The sequence below is a fragment of the Urocitellus parryii genome, chromosome 5 (assembly GCF_045843805.1).
Source record: "Urocitellus parryii isolate mUroPar1 chromosome 5, mUroPar1.hap1, whole genome shotgun sequence".
Lineage (NCBI taxonomy): Eukaryota > Metazoa > Chordata > Mammalia > Rodentia > Sciuridae > Urocitellus > Urocitellus parryii.
Window position 1 is genome coordinate 103,894,292 of NC_135535.1, and position 18,693 is coordinate 103,912,984.

The following is an 18,693-nucleotide window of genomic DNA, read 5'->3' on the forward strand; positions in this document are numbered from 1 at the left end:
GAATTGTCCAGAGAGGACTAAGAGGTCTTTTCCTAAATCTGAGGATTCAGGGGTAACAGTGGATGACAGACTTCATTTATTCCTGTCCTATAAATCTCTGATACTGTCCTTTTGCTTCTCAACTTTCTTCTTCACAAGATATTTTTTTTTGTAGACCATTTTAACTTAAAGTCAATTTTCATACTTTTGTTTCTCTAATTTACGGGGCTTTATATAGGATTAAAAATAAATTAGCCCACACACTCTGTTTGCAGAGCTTTTCAAAGGGCAGCCAAGAATGAGGCCCTATTTTTCTCAGTTGAATTGAGTGTTTGTATAAGTATAGTCAGAAATATTTTTGTACTGGGTTAGTGGGTATGTGGGCACAGGGATCAAAGACATTATAAGAGAATTTATGGATTATTGCAAAGTTGCAATTTTTCTTTCCAGATTTAGACATCAGAATTTTTATGTCATTGGCAGGAAGGACCAGAGGTCTGTGATCTCTCACAAAACACCATGTAAACAGTTTTGCACACACCAAACAATTTAATGAGAGAAAATAAACCAGGTGTATGAAAAGAAAAGAAAGCAGATGATTGCCAGCTATTATGATAATAAAAAGAAAAGACACTTCAAAAGAAAGAGTAAAATAAGAGTTATCCTTTACCTTAATCCACGCAGCCCAAAATGAAGAAATATGCATTTTTCTTGGGGAATGGAAAGGTCTAAGTCAACGCCTTAGACTTGAAACTCAGAACTAGGCAGGTGCCCAGTAGATTCCTTGATCCTATGACAGTATAACCATTGACATGATTTTTTTTTCTCTCAGAGAGCCCACAGCTCAGACTGAGACTCTGGAACTGTGTTTAGTTGGGCATCAAAGAGACTGTCTCCACCCTCACTCTTCCAACCTGTCTTGGCAGAAGGAAATCAATACTCTATTGTCTAAGGAGCAGGACATAAGAACAGATGTAGAATTTTGTCTTTGAGCACAATGCTAGGCACATTATGATGATACTCAATACTCAGTAGGAATTAGAGGCCTCAAATGTAGGACAGAGCTCATAGAGAGAGCATGACCCGTGTGCTGTGGGACATACTTAATAAGAGCCTGTGGCTGGTTGCAGGAGTCTTGGGACATGAGTCCACCTTAGCAATAGGCAGCTCATAGCCTTGAGGGCTTTGGTCCCTACACAGGGCTGTGTTACCTTGGCAGGCTGAGGCCTCAGAGTGTGACATATCTTTGCAGCATGGGTGGCCATAGGACCACCCTCCTCACTCCTTCCACAAGCCCCAGGGAGCACACTTTGGAGAGAGTTAAGTCTCTGCTTGGGATTGAAAGTTTAGTTGTGCACCCAAATTTGACCTGGGCCCTAGAGCTCTTGTCATTACACATTATAATACAGCTTTCAAAGATGAAAGATAAAGAGTCTCAAGAAATCAAGATTAAAGACACAAAGAACACATAGGGTGTCCTAATTCATCTGACAATTAGTTTTCCAACAGGAAATATGCAGGCCACAAGTGAGTGCCATGAGATTTTCATAGAACTGAAGAAAAAATTTGCAAATAAAAAAATACAGAACACTTCAAAGCTGTCCTTTATAAACAAAGAAAATACAAAGCTATTATTAGACAACCACCTTCCCCCCAAAATTACCATATAATATAGTAATCACTGCTGAGTATATATCCAAAGGAAATGAAATCAGGATGTTGAAGAGACCTCTGTACTCTCATGTTTATGGAGTACTACTGACAGTAGTTGAAAGGGAAATAATCGAAGTGTCCATTAACTTATATATGAATACAATGAAGTACATTTACATAATGAAATACTCCTTGCCCCTACCCCCCCAAATGAAATCCTTTCATTTGCTGCAGCATGCATATACCTGAAAATCATTAGGTTAAGTGAAATAAGTCAGGCAAAGAAGGACAAGGGTCTTCTAATCTCACTATGTGTGAAACCTGAAAGAGTTGACCTCATAAAAATTTAGTAGTTTAGACTGGAATTGCAATTTCCATAGGCTGGAAAGTGTAAGGGTTAGATATGGAATGATCAATCAGTTATAGGTTTTACTTAGATAGACCAGAAGTTCTTGGGCACCGTTGCACAGTAGAGTGACTATAGATAGCAATAAGAAAACCAATTTCAAAAAGCAAGAAGAGAGAGTATTGGAAATTTTCACAAATGAAAATGAAAAGTGTTTGAGGAAATAAGATAACATAGTGTATATATGTATCATGAATCTATTTACTGCACTACTTGGTATACTATTTATATTTTAGGTATTAGTTGAAACAAGTTTAAAGGAAAAATGGAAAAATGCTATGGGTGACAAGATATGAGGGAAGTTTATATAGTTTATATGTGATGGATTCAGTAATACAAGAGAAGTGAATTGTTAGGTAAATTTGATAAGAATGAGAACAACGGAACATTTTTGTGGAAGATAGAGGAAACTTCCAGGGTCTGGGGGATGGCAACAGAGGATTAACAAAGAGCATATAAGGATTATCTGAGTGCACTTAAGACCCTCATGTAGGGTGGGGAATCTATGTACATTTGTGTGAGTTCTGGACACCCTTGCTGTGTCAAAGAAGAATGATTTGTAAGTGTAACTCAAAGTTGAGGTATTGAGGTCATAATGGGGGAACAAAAGTTCCCATGGATTACACCTTTTTAAGAAACTTGAAACTTTCCCAATGAAGCAATGTATCCTGAAGCAAAGAATCAGACAAGGATAGATCTGACTGCAATCTCTAGTGAGAATGATTCATGTGAATCAATGGACTTCTGCAGATGCCATTTTTCTTTTTTTTCCCCCAACCAGGACTCTCATAAACTTCAAATGGATTGAAGTTGTTTGTTTTTGTTCTCATTATTTCCTTGAAATATTCATGCCCAATACCTAAAAACATTTCTGGAACATGGTAAATTCTAAAAAGGCATTAGTAATTTGGATTAGAAACCATGGAAGCAGATTGTCAGTACTCTCTTCAAATAGCTCTCTCCTATATCAGGTCAAGGTGGAAAGTTTAGATTATGTCTCCTTTGAAAACCACTCTTCCCCATTTTACCCTTTACTGATCACACACATTTTACCCCATTTATGAGCATCCATTGACCTCACTCCTTGTCACCTGCTCTGTCTTTATGGGAAGGTCATGCTGCCTCAATTTCCTGGCTTTCAGAGATGACTGGGAAGCCCAAGAATACAGGGCAAGTTTGGTCTTCAAGGAAGATACTGGGATCTATGTGCACCTCTGCATTGCCTAATACCACATCTGATGGAGACATTCCCATCTACTCAGGTGACACAGTTCTGTGTCATAAAGAGTATAATAAGGTTTTGGAGTGATGGACGAGGAGACAGGTGGATTCAGAAACAAGGCTTATGATCAAAGTCCTGGAGAGTTGCTTAGATGCAGATGAGTCACAGCTACAGGAAAGGTGGAGCAGGAAATCTTGGTCTTATTGGAAGAAAAAAAGGTGTGATCTTAATGAAATGTGTTGGAAATCAACCTGGCCATCTTGCCTCTTTAGTTTACCTGGATAAATTTGAGCCCCAAAGTTCTGATAGTGATGGGAAGTGAAATAGGACATTTCCACAAGGGGAAAGAGCCCTAGTTTTGTAAAATCTGGGATGTGGAGAATTGGGGATCTCGCAGGATCTGGCACAGGTACAGAAAGAGTAGTTTCCTGAAGGCCAGGTTTCTACAACCCTTCTGGGACTTGACTGAAGTGTTTTTGCAAATGAACCCAGTTGGTAAAGTGGAGGCCACCTCTGTGAAATACGAGTAGAGATGCAGCACCAGAGAAAGGCACAGGGTATATCCTCTATGGAGGGGCATGTTGAAGGGGTGTGGGGAGAGTAGGAAAGGAGGGGCATGAGAGCAAGAGGAGCTGTTGCTGAGAGGCATAAATGAGGATATAGTAGACAGGCTGGATGCCAGCTTATCTCTATCTTCTAAAATTTACTTACTCTCCCCAAATTCTGTCTTTTCTGTCAGGACATCTGGATGTAGCGCATGAGCATCTTCAGTGGTATATCATTTTTAGTAATTTTTAACTCATTTAATACTGCCAACAGCATTAATCACTGTGGAGCTTTAAACTTAACCATGAAAAAGGCCTAAACATAAGATTTTGGAGTGATGGATGAGGAGACATCACAAATCAGAAATTCTTCTGATTTTTAATAAAGGAAATTATATAAAAGTTTATTGCAAAGGTTTGATATTCTAATAGAATTCAGTGCCTAAGACAAAGAAACCCCCAACATAAAGTTGAGATATGTAGGATACTAGAGAATTCAGATAGAGAGATTTAGGAAGGGAAATTGAGAATGGATTTAGGATAAATATCATAACACCTCATTTATTTATACAGGAAGCACCTACACCCAGACCTTGCCGAGGAGCTGCCCATCTGTCTGTCCCTACAAGAGAAGCCACCAAAAGACTCTATTTGCCAAACCCTGCACCAGTTCTTTCTGGTGCCAATTCTCCAAGTTTCTTAGGCCACAGAGCAGGACCATTTTCTTTGATTGTTTGTTGTGAGATTTGATGCTTCCCTTTTTGCACTGAAGTGCAAGTGTGTCTCTGTCTCTTCTGATTTATGACACAAAAAGCAAAATTTGTTATCTAGTGTTCAAGATGTAGATGTCAAACCTTAAGGTTTCAAAGTTACTTTATTTTTTTGCTGTTTGCTCTTTGGAGTTTTCATGGAATTTGGTTAATTGTATTAATTCTATATTCAGTAGTTCTTGGTAAAATATCTGTTTTTAAAAAGACAAATAAATGTATTGCTGAGTTTGCAACAATGCTGCCCTCTGAATACCTCAATATTTCTGTTCATAACAATCACACAGGCTCAGTTATGGTCTGAGTACATGTATTGTATGAATTTTACTCTTTCCCCCTCTCAGGCTAAATAGATAAGAAAAATTGTAAATAAAAAATTCAATAAAAAAACAGAGACTGAGAAAAAAGAGTAAAAGAGTAAAGGTGAAACCTACATTGGGTGATCTTTTTTTATCTGAATTTCTTATGATTTTTAATAATTGAAATTATATAAAAGTTTATTGCAAAGGTTTGATATTCCAATGGAATTCAGAAAAAGATACCCTCATAACATTTCAACCAGAGGACATTGCACTCATACCCCAGTGGATTATCTCAGATAAAACTTGGACATAATGTTATTTTATCTCCACTGAGACATTCTAACTTTTGGATGCTACCAATGGGCCAAATATTATTTTTAGAAAGAAAAATAAAAAAGGAGACAGTGCCACTTCAGGCAAGTTTGTATTTCTATCTCAGCTTAAACTGTAATCAGTCATGCAAACCTGGTGGCCCTCTCTGGTGGTGCTGATGTTGACCTTTAATGTGAAGATGGAACTGAGTGGAAACCAGAGTTCACAGAGAAGAAGACCTGGTGAATCCACAGGCAGAGCCTTCAGCCAGTCAGGTTTCTGTTCTGGAGGCTGATCTTTGTTGTTCCTGTCACTGGATAACTGTATTGATGGCTGATTTTATGATGCTCCTGTAGGTCTCATACTGTTTTAAACATAATCTCCTAAAGATTTGTGATTTCAGTTTGGAATTTGTATGTCAGCATTTTTACTCTATTAGAAAGGTACTCTATATTACTCCTCTATAATGATAGAAATTAATATTATAAATGTAGCTACACTTTACTCATTCACACTTCATTTTAACATATCAGCTTCAGAGAGAAAAGGGAGTATTTTAAGTAACAATTTTATTAAGTTAGATTAATGCTTTTGATCTTCATTCCACTTTGATGGTTTACTTGGGGACAAACAGAATGAACATGCTATTTTCTTGAGAAAGGATTCCTTGCTGAACTTCATTACTACCTGAACTTTCTATTACATTACAATTTCACATCTATAACCAAATGTCTCCCAAAATTATCTGGACCCATACTTGAAATCACTTCTTGACCAGCTTCAGTAGTTGTATAATGGAGTCTTCAAACTCTGTTTATTAGGAACAAAATAAACCCTTAATAAAACAAAAAAGAAAAGAAAAAAAAAAACAATGCTCAAGCTCAAATCTCTCAATAACTTCTATTTCTATTTCTAAATGGCCTTTCTTTCTTCTATAATGTGAAGAATGATTAAAAGAACCCTGATTATTTTAGTCACAATAACCTGTTTTCTATCTCAGCCTCACACTATTTAGTGGGCTCTTTTCTTATGCCTAAATGAGAAATAAGTATAAACTGTCAGTTTCCAGACCTATTGATTTTTTTCATTCATTAACTAATGTTATCTTAGTTGGAATTATTATCTGTGAATTGATAATTTCAGAGGATAAAATAGGGAAAAATTGATCCTAGTTTTTTTCTACACTGAGTTCACTTTCAGTGGGTACATATGGATCTAATTTTTTTTTAAAAAGGAGGTAGATTGTCACAGAAAGTCATACAAACCCACAGATGCATTTATAATATGAAGAATAATATGTCCATATAAAAGAAAACTGCATATTACACTCTACATATATTCACTTTTGGACACATACACATGTGTGTAGAGCAGTGTGTATATTCATTTCTTGAATCAACAATTTAAAATTGACCTCCCAAATTCCTTCTCCAAAATTTGTCTTCATACACTTCCTCCAAGAATTCACATTTAGGCACCATCTGTTGAATCCAAACCCCGCACCTCAACCCTGAAAAACAAAAAGATTTCACAGCATAACCTGTGAATTGTAGCTTCCTCATTCTATTTACTGTTACTTGTTGTTTGTTTTTTCTCCCATAGGATTTGTGCATCTGGTTGGAGGACATGGACCTTGCTCTGGGCGAGTGGAAGTGAATTCTGGAGAAGGATGGATTCCAGTATCTGATGGGAATTTCACATTAGCCACAGCCCAGGTCATCTGTGCAGAGCTGGGGTGTGGCAAGGCTGCATCTGTCCTGGGGAACCTGCCCTTCAGAGAGAACAGTGAACAGATCTGGGCTGAAGAGTTCCAGTGTGAGGGGCAGGAGCCTGGCCTCTGGTTCTGCCCCAGAGTGCTCTGTCCTGCAGGCAGCTGCCCCCACAGAGGGGCTGTGCAAGTTGTCTGCTCAGGTGAGAATCACAGAGGGATGTTAACTGCCTTATACACTCTATGGAATTAAGAAAAATGTGTGATGTTGCTAAACCCTGTTTTCTACCAGGATATACAGATGTTCGGCTCATGAAAAATGGCAGCTCTCAGTGTGAGGGTCAAGTGGAGATAAAGACCTCTGGAGGCTGGAGAACACTCTGTGCCTCCCACTGGAATATGGCCAGTGCCAATGTTGTTTGTCATCAGCTGGGCTGTGGAGTCGCCATCTCCACCCCAAAGGGAGAGTACTTTGTGGAAGGAGGAGATGAGATCTGGAGAGACCGATTTCACTGCTCAGGGTCTGAGTCCTTCTTGTGGAATTGTCCTGTGAGTGCCCTGGGTGTTCCTGCCTGTGCCCATGGAAACACAGCCTCTGTGGTCTGCTCAGGTAAGAGAGGTCAGTGCTGACTGGTACTTGAGTGACATGTCTCTAAGAGGAGACAGCATGGAGAGCTGACTTCAAAAATTAGACATTTTTTGGTGAATTATGATTCTTAATGATCATTCATCTTTCAGCCCTGTCAAGAAATATTAAGAGGATTTGTTTTAAGTAAGAATTATAATTTATTGAAATTCATAGATAACACTATATAACAATGAATGACAGCTCTGTCACGTTCCTCACCCTGGACTATCAGAGAGTATCAGCAGCTCCCAGAAGTCACCCTCACATCCCTCTCTCTAGTCACTGTGCCCTCCTCCCCTCCAAAGAAGACCACTCTAACTTTTTTTTGCCAAGGAATTTTGTTTTTCAAGTTTTGAGCTTTATAGAAAATCATGCACCATGTTCTCTTTTTGGTGTACTTTGACTCACCATAACTCTTAGAATTTACCCATATTTCTATTTTTATCTTAGTGTCATTTTTATTGCTGTAGATTTTTCTGCCAAATAACCATAGGATCATATGTTGAACAATTCAAATGATTTGGAGATTTAAGTTGTTTGCACTTTTTGAGTACACAAATAATGATCCTACAAAGTACCATGTCAATATTGTTGCATGCAAATATGGATATATTTGTATATCTTTATTAATCTTTGTCCTATAATATGTCCCCTCTTTATATATGGTCTTCTTTCTGGAGTCAAATTCTTGCTCGTAATGAAGCATAGAATATCAACATTTGCTGCTCTCATAGTGTTCTAGTGTCATATTAAAAATAAATTTGCTATCATAAGATCATAAAAATATTCTTCAAGAGTATTTTATACCCATTTAGTTACCTTTCTTTACATATAGTTGCACAATCTTTCTGGAATTGGCATTGTATAAAGTGTGTGATGTAAAAAAGTTTCACATCATTGTTGGGATATCCAATTGACTCAGAATGATTACTGAAAAGACTTTTTCCCACTGCTGTGTCACCTTTGAAATACACAGGATTCCGATATTTCTGACTCTTGCTCTATGCTCTGTTCCATTTCATTCTGTCATTTTCTAGGCTTGTAGCCATGCATACCTCCTTAATTATCATAACTTTATAGCATGTCTGATTAACTTTTTTAAAGATTTCTTTAAAGTAACTGCTCTAATTGTGTTTTTTTTTTTCTGTCCAGTACATTGGTCATGCTTGGTCTTCTGCATTTCAAATAAATTTTACATACAACGTGATATATTTAATTCAACAATAGAATGATGGTCTTTAGATTGAGTTTAGATTTGACTTAAATATCTAATTGATGTACAAGCTAATTAATGTACAAGGTATATCTTTAATTTCCCTTAGAAATTAAATGTAACTTTCACTAGATATACTGCTGGTGTTTTATGCTTTTGATGTTATTTTATGAGTTTCTTTTAGTAAAATGTCCTAGGACATTTAATGTTTTATTTTGATTTTTTGTGCTGTGACAGAAAGGCCTAACAAGAACAATTTTAGGAGAAAAAATTATTTTGAAGCCGAAGTTTTCAGAGGTCTCAGTCCATAGATATCCTACTCCATTCCTTGTGGTTGGAGGTAAGGCAGAATATCATAGTGGAAGAGTGAAGCAGGGTAAAGGAGGTCAGAAGATGGCCGCCAAGAAGCAGAAATGAGGAGAGCTCTGCTCAACAAAGACAACATATAAATCCAAAATCATGCCAACAGGGACCCATCTCATCCAGCCACAACATATCTGACTATTGTCACCACCCAGTTAATACTATAAAAGGATTAATGTGATGATTAAGTTAAGATGTTCCTAACTCAATCATTTCACTTGTAAACTTTCTTTCATTGTCTCACACATAAGCTTTCCTGGGATACTCAGTATCTAAACACCACAACTAATTTTTGCATTCGCTTTTTTGGTGGCTTTATTTTTCTTTTTTCTATTTCATTTATTTTATTATTTTTCTTGATGATTTGAGAATTCTGAATAAGCTTCAAAGATAGCACAAATTTCCCAGATCACCCTAACCCTGATTCCCCAATGCTATTTTTTTCTGTAATATCCCTCTTTCTGCCACATTTTTCCCTGAATATGTAAAATATTTCTGACTGACTAGTTAAGAGTAGGTGAATAAGATATTTCCTTATTTTTGAAATACTATCAAGACTATTTACATAACCACAGTGTCATTGCCAATTTCCATAAAATAACCTGTTGGCTTCCACATATGATGGAGAATGTGTGGTACTTGTCTTTCTGTGTCTGGGTTATTGAACGTAACATAATGTCCTATGATTCCATCTATTTTGATGCAAAAGGCAAGGCACCATTCCTTTTATGGTCATATTTATACCACATTTTCTTTATGAATTTCTCTTGCACTGGGCATCTGATTCCATACTATAGCTATTGTGAATAGTGCCCAATAAACATGGGAATGTACAATTGCTGTTTCACAGTAAATGTATTTTTCCTAGTTGCTATTGTTTTTTTAATGTATCTCTGCACCCCCCAAAAAATAGAAACACAAGTAAAAATATATTTCATTTTGCCCATAATTTCCAGAATCATAAATTTGGCAAGGGATCTTGGCAGTTGCCACTTGTGATCTCTCATGAGGTTGCACTTGGATCTTATCTGCAGCTGAGGTCATTGAAGACTTGACCAAGCTGGGAATCCAGAACAATTTATTCACATGACTAGTAGCTTCAAGTTCACCTGGGGTTGCTGACAGAACCACCTGCAAATGTTCTCTCCAACAAGATAGTCTCTACAGAGTAGATTTCCATTAAGCAAACATCCTACTAAGTCAGAGGAGGAGGCCTGACTTTCTTAGCAAGTTTCCTAAGTCAAGCTGTTCTGACTTTACCACATTCTGTTGCTTATAGACTTTATAGACAACTCACCACTGTCAGCCCAGATGGGAGGGCAGGAAGAATGGATAGCACAGGTCAATGAATAGAGTCACAGATTTTGTGGGTTATTTTCAAAAACTACAAGTGTGTTAAATATCTCACTTTATGTATTTTCTAATTTTATTTTTGAGCAATCTATTATGGTCTTAATACCTAAAATTTGTAGGAATGTTAGGTTCTCTCACCATCTCTCTTAGTATCCTATTATATTTCTTATGGTTTGTCTTTATGTTTTTGACTCTGTGTTTTCCCATGTTAATCCACTTAATTTTTTTCTATTTTGTGTTAATCTACAGTATTGTTAGACTCATCCTCTGGTTTCTTATTTTTAGCTACTGAGTATATAGGTTCATTTTACTTGGTTCTTTTTAGTTATACATCACTCACAAATATTTATTGGATTTTTGTCATTTTCTACAAAGATGCACCATCTCTATGACAAATATTCTTTTATAAAATATGATACAAGTTTCATCATTGTTTAAATATGATTACTCCCCTTTGTTTCAATGTAAATTTTACTTGTGTACTCCCAGGAAAAAATGGCAAACATGCTGAGATTTTCAGAGTGTCACCTACTACCTTTAAATGCCAAAATGCCTCCATGGAAAAATAGCTGAATATAGTTTTATTTTTCTCTGAACTTGACTCCTAAGTCTTGCTTCCCTGGGAGCTGTATTCACACTTTCCTAAAGTCATTCCTGGGACTTTAGTAGACTTACACGTCATTTAAGAGAGAAGTGTGTCTCAGAAGCAAAAGCAGAATCCTTGAATAGAAGATAGGAAGTTACTGATTGTGGGCTACAGCTTTCAGATGCCATCACTGGATTATTGTCAAGTTTAATTCAGTTTCCTGCTCTCTAATTCCATCTGTAGAAAACCAGACCCAGCTGCTGCCCCAGTGCAATGACTCCTGGTCTGACCCAGAAGGTTCTGCAGCCTCAGAGGGCCACACTGCCAACTGTTCAGGTGAGCAAGGCCCCCAGTACTGGAGCCTTCCCATTCCCTGTGTAAATGCCCACTGACATGACCCTGTCTCTCCTCAGACAGCAGACAGCTCCGCCTGGTGGATGGGGGAAGTCACTGCACAGGGAGAGTGGAGATCCTGCAGCAGGGCTCTTGGGGCTCCATCTGTGATGACAGCTGGGACCTGAGTGATGCCCATGTGGTGTGCAGACAGCTGGGCTGTGGAGTGGCCCTGGAGGCCACCATCTCTGCTCACTTTGGAGAGGGATCAGGGCCCATCTGGCTGGATGAGGTGAACTGCACAGGAGAGGAGGCCTACATGTGGCAGTGCCCTTCCCAGCACTGGGGGCAGCACAACTGCAGTCACAAGAACGATGCTGGGGTCATCTGCTCAGGTCTGTGATACATTCTGTACAGAGGCTGGAAGGGCCTGCAGGATGGTGTCTGAGCCCTAGGGCTGCTATTGGGTAGTTGCTGATAGGGCAAAGGAGAGGTGGTGCCTCTCAATATTCCTGTCCCTGCAGCAGAGGAGAAGATTAGGTGCTTTCATGTCCTGCTGCAGCAGCTGAGCTTCTGCTCCTTCTTTTTCAGCACTGTCCCCTGACACAGTCATTCTCTACAGTGTTCATTTAAAGCAGTCATCAGTCTTCTGTTATCTGCCAGTGAATCAACATCCTGACCCACTGAATTAGTCTTCTATTTCTTCTGTAACAACTTACCATAGACTGAGAGTCTTAAAACAATACAAATTTATCACCTTACAGTGTGTAGGTTAGAAGACTGACCTGGGTCTGTGTGGGCTATAAACAAGGTGTCAGCAGGCTGCAACAGCTGGAGCTCTGGGAAGACTCCTTTTCTTTCCTTTTTCCACTTTTATAAATTACCTGAATTCCTTGTATGACCCCTTCCTTCTTCAACCCAAATTGTTTCAACCCTCTTGTCATTCCATGTTCACATCACACTCTGGTGAGGGCCAGAATGGCTTATCTGTTTGTGAAGATACTGGTGTAAGGATGGCATTACATTAGAGAAATCCTATCCAGAATTATCCAGGATAATCTCACAATGAAAGCATACTTTTGTTAATTTTAATTTTTGTTTTTGTTTGTTATTTTGGTACGGGCTTTAATCAGGGGACTCAACCACTGAATCACAACCATGACACTTTTGTTTATTTTTTATTTTAAGACAGAGTCATATTAAGTTGAAGCCTCACTAAGTTTCTGAGGCTGGCTTTGCACATGAGATGCTCCTGCTTTAGCCTTCCAATCAACTTGGAATACAAGCATGTCCCATCTTGCCTAGAGAGAGGATTCTTTTCTTAATCTTGTTTGAAAAGCCCATTTGCAATGTGAGCTGAAATATTCACAGGCCCTCAGGATCAAGAAGTAGACATATTTGGAGCTCTACACTTCTACCACTCTGTTTCTACTCATTTTTTTTTTTTTTAGGATCTGTTAGATGGTTAGTCAGATAGCAGATAAAGAATTCACTTCCTGTAGAGTCCCCAGATCATTGTTCCTGCCTGTGCATTTGGTAATATTACATTGTTGTAGAAACAGAAAGAGAGGTACAAGTAGGCAAAACATGTTAAAGGGACAAAAATTCCAGTCGTCCACCTAGTGGGCATTTCCTCAGTAGAGTCAGCAATGAGCATTCACTACTAAGGAATAAAGAAGAAATAGCAGTAAGAGTTGAATGCTCACTAAGCCCTGTTTTCCTCCTTTCCATTTCAGAGTTCCTGGCTCTCAGGCTGGTGAGCAAGGACCAAAAGTGCTCTGGGTGGCTGGAGATTTTCTACAACAACACCTGGGGCAGTGTCTGCCACAGCCCTATGGAACCCATGACCTTATCCATGATCTGCAGACAGCTTGGCTGTGGAGACATTGGGACTCTGGATTTCCTGATTCCTCCCAGAGAAGGTTCTAGGCCTCACTGGGTAGATGGAATCCACTGTAGAGAAATTGATACCTCTCTTTGGCAGTGTCCTTCTGACCCCTGGAAACACCAATCTTGCTCTGCAAAGGAGGAAGCTCATATTACATGTACAGGTGACCTACTGTCTATTTTTATGTGTTTGTCCTATGCCTGCAGGTTGTTGTTAGGAAAGTTTTATATATTCAAATATAATGGATGAGTTGAAATAAATCTTCAGAATCAATACTGGATAGAGATTACTTTATCCAACTCTTGCAATCCTATTTCAAAGGCAGATATAAGAAAATCTTCAATGATAGCAATTTATTTGAAAAGTACCAGAGACTGAACTGAACATATGGGAGCATGAAGTTATGCTCTGATAAACATTCTTGGCAATTAGCTAATGCAGTTTCAGATTAAGTAAATTAATCTGTATTTCCTTAGTGAGAGAGTGAATGATTCCATCTCAGTAGTAGACATTGCTTACTGTGTGCTATCACCTTTACCCCACCCCACCACACCACAAATAATGTGGCTTAATCGTCACAATCAACTGATGATAGGTATCATGGTGATCACTTATTTCAGAGGAGGAAACTGAGGTTAGGAGTAAACACTTCATCTTCCTCAAACTTTTAAACCAGTGGGGAACAATTTGGGGAATCAAATATATTGGACTCTTAACTCTGAAATCCATCTACACCAGACAGACTACCTGTCAGTTTATTTTGTTGATGGAAAGTAATCAAATAGAAAGTACTTGTAGGTAGAAAAATAATTCCAGGCAGGAAGACAGATACAAGAAGAAAACAGTGCCCCTGTCCTCATGGAGTTTGCACTCCAGCCTGACTACACAACCATGCATAAGGTGCTATGGAAATGTGTGAGTTTGGAAAAAGAAAAAAAAAAGATTTTGAGAACTTAAGGAGCACTAGAAGTTTAATGACAAAAGAAAGTAGAGGATTTATCAGTGTAAGTACTGACTTGGGAGGAGTACAGTGACCTTGAGATACCATGAGCAAAGGAGGAAGAGGGTGAGGAGAGTGTTGCATGATTACCTGGATGGGTAGGAAGAGCTCAAGGCCTCTCCAAAGCATAGCCCAAATAACAATCCTGTTGAAAAGCTGTTTGTTAATCTTCCCCTCTGCCACATCATGGGGAACTGCAGTGATACAAGGGGCCTGGTCTCCCCTTATTTTCTTCTTTGAATTCACCTCCTCACGAGCCCAGTGATCTTGGTTGATATTACCTCCTCTGAGCCTGTATCAATATGCTACTGCAACCCTCTCAGAAAACATTCCATGGGGCCTGTTGGAAATTGGAGCCTATCATCTTCTAATGTTTTTAAGACCTGTCATGTCCTGTTCAGTTTCTTGTTCTGATAAAAACCTGGCTGTCCTCTGAGAACAATGAATTTCTTGTCATTTGGAGGCTCTGAGCTTCCTTTTCAACATGCTTTTTATTCCTTTTCAAATCTTAGAATAAGTTTGTAATTATCCATTCTATTCTTAGAATATTTCTGCTGTGCCTTGTAATTTTTAATAAATTCTTTTATTTTTCTCCATATCCAGCTGTTTGATTTTGCCCATGAGGTGGTACCTGCCAGCACTTTTGGTGTCACTTTCCAGCTTGGTCACTCCCCTCATCCAGGAAGTCTGCAGTACCAGGGTCCTCTGTCTCCTCTGTCTCCTGTTCCTGGTGCTTCCAGGAACCTTGCACACAACTGAGATAACATCCTGGCCTCTCAATTATTGGCTTTCTCCCTCTGAAGCACTCCCCTTACATTATATCTTCATGTATGGCCACACTATTGACCATCACTAAGTGTCCAGCTTGAGATCTTGATTGCATTGTTCCCTCTCTAACTATTGCCTCTTCTCCTTATGGCACATATTCTTGATGCTCCTTTCCCAGATATTTCATCCTAATTCAGATTAAAAATGGTTTCCCTTATCAGCTTCCCAGTTTTCCACTCTCCTCAGGATTGCACATGTTCTTCTTACCCTGATTAGACAACATGGTGCTCCATTATAATCCTCCCCCTTCAAGTACACTCAATTCCCTGGTCTCTTCTTTATCTGTCAATGACAAGAATGGTTGTTTTAACTACCTAATTATATCACTCCATGCCCTCCTTGCCTGCCTGTACTGGACTAGGCAAGGACTGCTGAATCATGGACAAGTGTATCTTGTTATAATATGAAATTATCTTGCTATTCTCTTTGAATTTGAATCCAACCTCTGATGGACCATCCACACTGGCCCATATTCTAGTGTGCATCTCTCACATGTGCTTTTGCCCTTTCTGTAATATGTTATTTTACAAATTCTCAGATCTTCCACATGCTGATATTTTAACCCTACCATATACTTAAATGATGATCTTGCCTCAAACATCCCTGGAAAATAGAAACCTTCAGATGCCTACTTTGTTTTTTCCTCATACGGTCACTTTACCTTATTGGTTGTTCTTATTTTGTCTTACAGATTTTCAATTTCTCTTTGCCTATAATGTTTTTTTCTGGCCAGCTTGAATAATCTATAGTCACATCTTTCTCCCTTATTCATCTTGGAACTTTGTCAATTTACTGAGTTGATAATGTTTGATTCTTTCCTCCTTCTCATTTGTTTATCTGCTCTTCTAGTGAGATTTGTTCTTTCCTATACTCTCGTGGCTAGGTTGTCTTGCTTCCTACTCTGTGTGTGGGATAGCTTCACTATCGTCTACAGTGCAGGTTCAGGGGTTCAAAATTCCTTTAACTGATACTTATCTTCAAAAGACTTATTTTTCTTTGATTCTAAAGGATAACTTCACTGACCATAATCATGTAGTTCACAGCTGTTTTCTTTCAAGATCCTAAGTACATCACTTCCTGCCCTCCTGGCCTTTATTGTTTCTGCTTAGAAATCTGTTATGTGAGGATATTCTTAGTAAGCAGCCTTGTCTTAATGATGTCCCTTGAGGTGCTGCTGTCTTGTAGTGTTGAGATTAATTTAAAGTGGACATTGTAGGTTTTTTCTCTGTGGATTCTTTGGCTGGTAATAATGGATTTTGAAACTCTAGGTTTTGTGTCAGAGCACATCTTTCTCTGTAGTTCTCATATAAATGGAGTCCTTCTGGTAGTTCAGGTGTATTGTTATGGACAGCACAGTTTACAGGGCATTCTTCCTGTGGTATTACTTTTTAGTGTTGGTCTGAAGGGTATGGAAGCAACCTGTACTGAGGTCCTTCAAGGCACTTTTCCTCAACATTTGGATTATTTCTCTCTGGAGAAATAATTAATAATTAAGGTGGAGATTGTCCAGGAGCAGGAATTATGCCTACTTGTGGCTGGCTCTTTAACTGTGGATTTCTTTCTTCCCTTTTCATTAAGTTGAAATATCCACTAATGCTTCACCAGGACTAGGTCACAGCTCCATTAACGTAAAATTTCCCTGTATTGGCTAGAGTTAAGGATCTACCAAGCATCCTAGCCATGGTGAATCCCTGGAAAATAGTGTAGTCCCCAGAGATGTGACATGGGGAAGCTGTGAGTTTCCAGATGTTGTCTCTTAGCTCTCAGACCTGGTCCCTATGTGCAACCACATGTTCCTGGAGTTGTTATTCTTCACAGAGGGTGAGACCTCTTATCGATGAGACCTCCATCCTTCCCCTGTAATTCAATGCTCTCATATATGTTTGTGACAGGCACTCTTCTTATCTGAGACTGTAGAACATTAACTTCCACCCAATCACTGTGGCAGGGTGGCCCAGAGACATAAAACTGTGATTACCACATATTGTCTAAATCCCAGAGCAGTTTAGTTCCTAACAATGACCACTTCTTAAGATAGCTCCTGGTTATATAACTCTGAGAGTTTGCTGTGCAATGTGATGAATTTTTTTCTCCAAAGCTTGCTTATTGTACAGGAGTACTCCCTTTCAGAACAATGCCCCAAATTTGATCTAAAGCTTGTAAGAACCATGTGTTTCTCCTACAGGTAAGACACCATCTGGGTTGTCTGCATTTTCCAGCTTACTTTATGGTTGCAAGTTGCCTCCATCACCCAGGCAGCTGGAGATGAAGTTGTAAACTGCTTTGTACTTTCCTTGGCTGCCTTTCTGCTCTCAATGCAGTTTATCATGACGTCTTTATCAGCTCCTTTCTTTCTCTTCTCAAAATACAATTGTCCCTATGTTCCCTAAACTTTTTCACTCAGAGTTACAACAAAGGTATCTCTTTTCTTCTATTTACCTCTTTGCCAAAAACTCCAATTTTTGCATAATAACAACTCCTGGAATTCCAGCATAGATTTGAACGTGGGGGGGGGGAGTAACATTCTATGGGTGTTGAGCAATATCAATATCTGACATCATCATTTTTGAGAAGTTGTTCAATCCACCTAAAGTAAGTCAGGTTTTGACATCACATATCCAATCTGAACTCTTAAGCTTAGAATCATTAGTGAAATATTTGGAGACAAACCATGATCCATCCATTTTCCCATCTTAATGACCAAATGGTTATGATTTCTCCTGGATTCATGGCTGTCCCCTGAAGTTTCTAATAATCTCATCCCAGTTTCTTACTCTACCCACTGTGTTCTGATCCTTCCATATATCAGGCCATTAGCACACAAGTGTGTGTACTCTATAAGAACCAATCAGATGCTGGCCTATTGACTTTTAGAAATGCTTCAGAAAAAGACACTTTTAACTACTCAAGGTAGGAAACCTGACATTTCTAGAATTGTGTTATCAGACCCTATGGAGAACTCTGCAAATAATAACTTTAACTCTAATAGGAGCCACATAATAATTTCTACCTGAGTCATCTAACTATATTATAATGTGTTTAATCTTTTTTACTTTTTTTTAAACATAATTGATTCTTCTACTTATTTTGGTAGGAATTGAAACTTAGCTGCTTCCCTGGTGTGAATGACTCCATGTCTTAAGAGAGAGCATGATTTTTTGAGGGGGGAATAGCATAGGACAAGAAAAACCTCCTCTTTTTCTTTGTAAATACACCCATTGACCTAATTACTTTCTCCTCAGAGACCCCAAAGCTCCGCCTGGTGAATGGTGGCAGTCGCTGTGCAGGCAGAGTGGAGATCCTTCACCAGCATTCCTGGGGCACTGTCAGCTCAACTGGGACCTGAAAGATGCCCTTGTGGTATGCAGACAAATGGGCTGTGGAGTTGCCATCGATGACATGTACTTTGCACAATTTGGGGAGGGATCAGGGCCCGTCTGGCTGAGCTGGCTGCAGTGCACAGGAGAGGAGGACCACGTGTGGAAGTGCCCATCTCAAGGCTGGGGACAGCAGAACTGTCCGCACATTCTGGACGCAGGTGTCATATGCTCAGGTAGGGTCTGCACATTCTCCACAGTATAAGATAATTGAAAGGACCAAAAGTGTT

The 18,693-nt window shown here is 39.0% G+C and overlaps 1 pseudogene; it reads left to right on the forward strand.

Moving 5' to 3' along the window:
- Positions 1-18,693, forward strand: part of LOC113177481 (antigen WC1.1-like) — a 210,489-nt pseudogene that overhangs the window by 135,643 nt on the left and 56,153 nt on the right.